This window comes from Rhineura floridana, chromosome 13, assembly GCF_030035675.1.
Source record: "Rhineura floridana isolate rRhiFlo1 chromosome 13, rRhiFlo1.hap2, whole genome shotgun sequence".
Lineage (NCBI taxonomy): Eukaryota > Metazoa > Chordata > Lepidosauria > Squamata > Rhineuridae > Rhineura > Rhineura floridana.
In genome coordinates, this window is record NC_084492.1 from 13,517,640 (window position 1) to 13,520,465 (window position 2,826).

Consider the following 2,826-nt stretch of genomic DNA (forward strand, 5'->3'; position numbering starts at 1 on the left):
CATTTTATTCCTTAGTGTCATTGCACCATCACAACTTGTCTGTGAGGTCACCATTGCTGATAATTATGACATAATCATTACACATCACATCTTTTCTGCACCAGTCATCCACTAACGTCCACCTCAGCTTGATAGTAGAGTACATGTTTTGCATGTGAGAAGGTCCCAAGTTTGAGATCTAGCACCTCAGTTTTAAAAAAGGATTGAAGGGGCCAGGGCTGGGAAAGACTTTTACCTGGGGCCTTGGTGAACCCCAGCCCAAGTAGATAGCACTGGGCACAAGGCACAATGATCTGACTCAGTTTAGGACAAGTTTCATATGTTCACACACTAGTTTTATAATTTTCCAAGAGGTGTCATTGCTCAGTGGTAGGCAATGGTGGCTGGCAGAGTCGCCCCCTAGACACTGACAGTTGCCCCCGGCCCTGCACTTTGGGGGGCCCCACGCTTGGCCTCAGCTGTAGCTGTAGCGATGCGCCTCCAGAAGGTGAAGAGCGCTGGGATTTCCAGGGCTGAGAGAGGTTTCCGCTCATGGATGCCGAGCTGTCCAGCCCGCCAGAGGGAGAAGAACGGAGCCTCCAGCAATCCGCAATTGCATCACCCTTGCAGCCCATCCTGCGAGCCACGTGAAGGCTGCCATGTAAGTTTCTCCCCTTGTCTTCGCTGCCTCCTGTCCCCTGCTACCCTAACTTGGTCAGTAACTCGTGGGGACTGGTTTCTCTTCTCCTTGTGCCTACATGCAAACTGCTGCCTTTGCGTTGTTGTTGTTGTTAGATCCTGTTGAATGTATTGTCATCGTCCCTTTATTATCATCGTCCCTGGAGGAAAAGTCTCCCATTCCCCATTTACTGAAAGATCTGAAAGTTTTCTGGCATGAGCTCCTTCGACTTCATTTCTATAGCTCATAAGCCCTAAGGAAATATCTAGGGCTCGGGGGTAGGAGAGCAAAGCCACAGAACAGAACTTTTTGCTCAGTCCTTTTTGGAGTATATCTTGCAGTCTTGTGACTTTTGCATGCAAGCCCATCAGCTCCCTTTGGGAGGAAGGGTGGGATATAAATTTAATAAATTAATTAATTAATTAAGTGAGTAAGTAATTAATAATAATAATAATAATAATAAATTGAATATAGGCAGAGTTAACCTCTCTTTAATATATAGTTAAGCACATCCTCCGTGGCGCAGAGTGGTAAGCGGCGGTAACGCAGCCAAAGCTCTGCTCACGGCCGGAGTTCAATTCCAATGGAAGAAGGAAGTCGAATCTCCGGTAAAAGGGGTTGAGGTCCACTCAGCCTTCCATCCATCCGTGGTTGGTAAAATGAGTACCCGGCATATGCTGGGGGGTAAAGAAAGGCTGGGAAGGAACTGGCAATCCCACCCCATATATACGGTCTGCCTAGTAAACGTTGCAAGACATCACCCTAAGAGTCGGAAACGACTCGCACTACAAGTGCAGGGACACCTTTACCTTTAAGCACATACTTAACTTACACCCCATCTCGCTCCTGCCGTTGAAGTCAATGAGATTTAAAGGTACTTAAACATTATGGGAATCATGCATTATTCTTCAGAAAGTAGATTAATATATTTTCTTTATTGCTGATTTATTACATTATTATCATTTGCAGCACTCTCTGATATGCATAGTTTGTTCCATGCTTTGCCAAAAAAGTGTGAGAGAGAGGAAAGAGTATCTGGGGTTTGCCAAATGCTTATGACAGAGTATGCATGCAGAAGGTCTGCTCTGTCTGTGCAATGGTGAAAGGAGAATCTCCTTAATTACTGCTAAAGTTTAAGCAGAACCCACAACGAAGGCAGCTTGCTTGTTCCAAGACCACCTCCTTGAAACAATGCCACAAATATATCTGCCTGCAGGAGATAGAAGGCTTGTGTGCTCATGACCCAATCATGTAAATCCTCTCATATTTCTTGTCAACAGGTCCAAGGCACCAGTTAAAAGCAAAAGTGACAGACCCATTACAAGCGGCAGACTTTCCAACTTATTACTAACAGCTAATAGAGGCCAGCTCAAGGCATAATTTGACTAAGGAAACAAACAGGCATGGTCTGTCCTATTTTCACAACTTCCAAAAAACTTTTCCTTCCAGGATTATATCTAGTCTAAACTCCTCCTCCCCGTTTTGTTAGATTTCATCTCACTTACAGCATAATGAACAAGGTTACTGGTTTCAGTGGACTTAAGCTCACTTACAGTGCAATCCTATACATGTCTACTCTGATGTAAGCTCCAATGAGTTCAGTGGGACTTCAATCCCTGGGAAATATGTAAAGGGCTGCAGCCATAACACTGTGCTAGATTGCAGCCAAAGGCTGGAATCCTGTGCACGGTAAAGCAGCTTAAATTCCAATGATGTCAATGAGATTTAGGCAGCCAAACTGTGGGGAATTCCAGCCACATATAGGAACATATGAAGCTGCCTTATATTGAGTCAGACCATTGGTCTAACTGGCAGCAGCTCTTACCTGGCAGGGGAGATACCATGATCATGAAGGTGGTTTTCCTAGGGTGAGGCTCATCCATTGCACTCCGGGTGCGCTGACCCCTGCGATTTCCCCAAATGCGGAAACTCAGCTGCAGCAGCTCTCCAGGATTTCAGACCTGGGGTCTCTCTCAGCCCTACCTGTTGCCAGAGATTGAACCTGGGACCTTCTGCATTGAAAGCAGATCCCCTACCACTGAACCACGGTGCATTATTACAACACTATTCTGATTAAAAAGGGTTTTCTTCCCCATTCTGTGTGATCTTAGGTTTCCCTGTACCTTCCTCTGGGAACCATCAACGATCCCGTAACTAAAAATGGGATG

At 45.6% G+C, this 2,826-nt stretch overlaps 1 pseudogene; it reads left to right on the forward strand.

Annotated features, from left to right (window-relative positions):
* Positions 1 to 2,475: 2,475 nt before the first annotated feature.
* LOC133369458 (U1 spliceosomal RNA) lies at positions 2,476 to 2,624 on the forward strand (annotated as a pseudogene).
* The last annotated feature ends 202 nt before the right edge of the window (positions 2,625 to 2,826 follow it).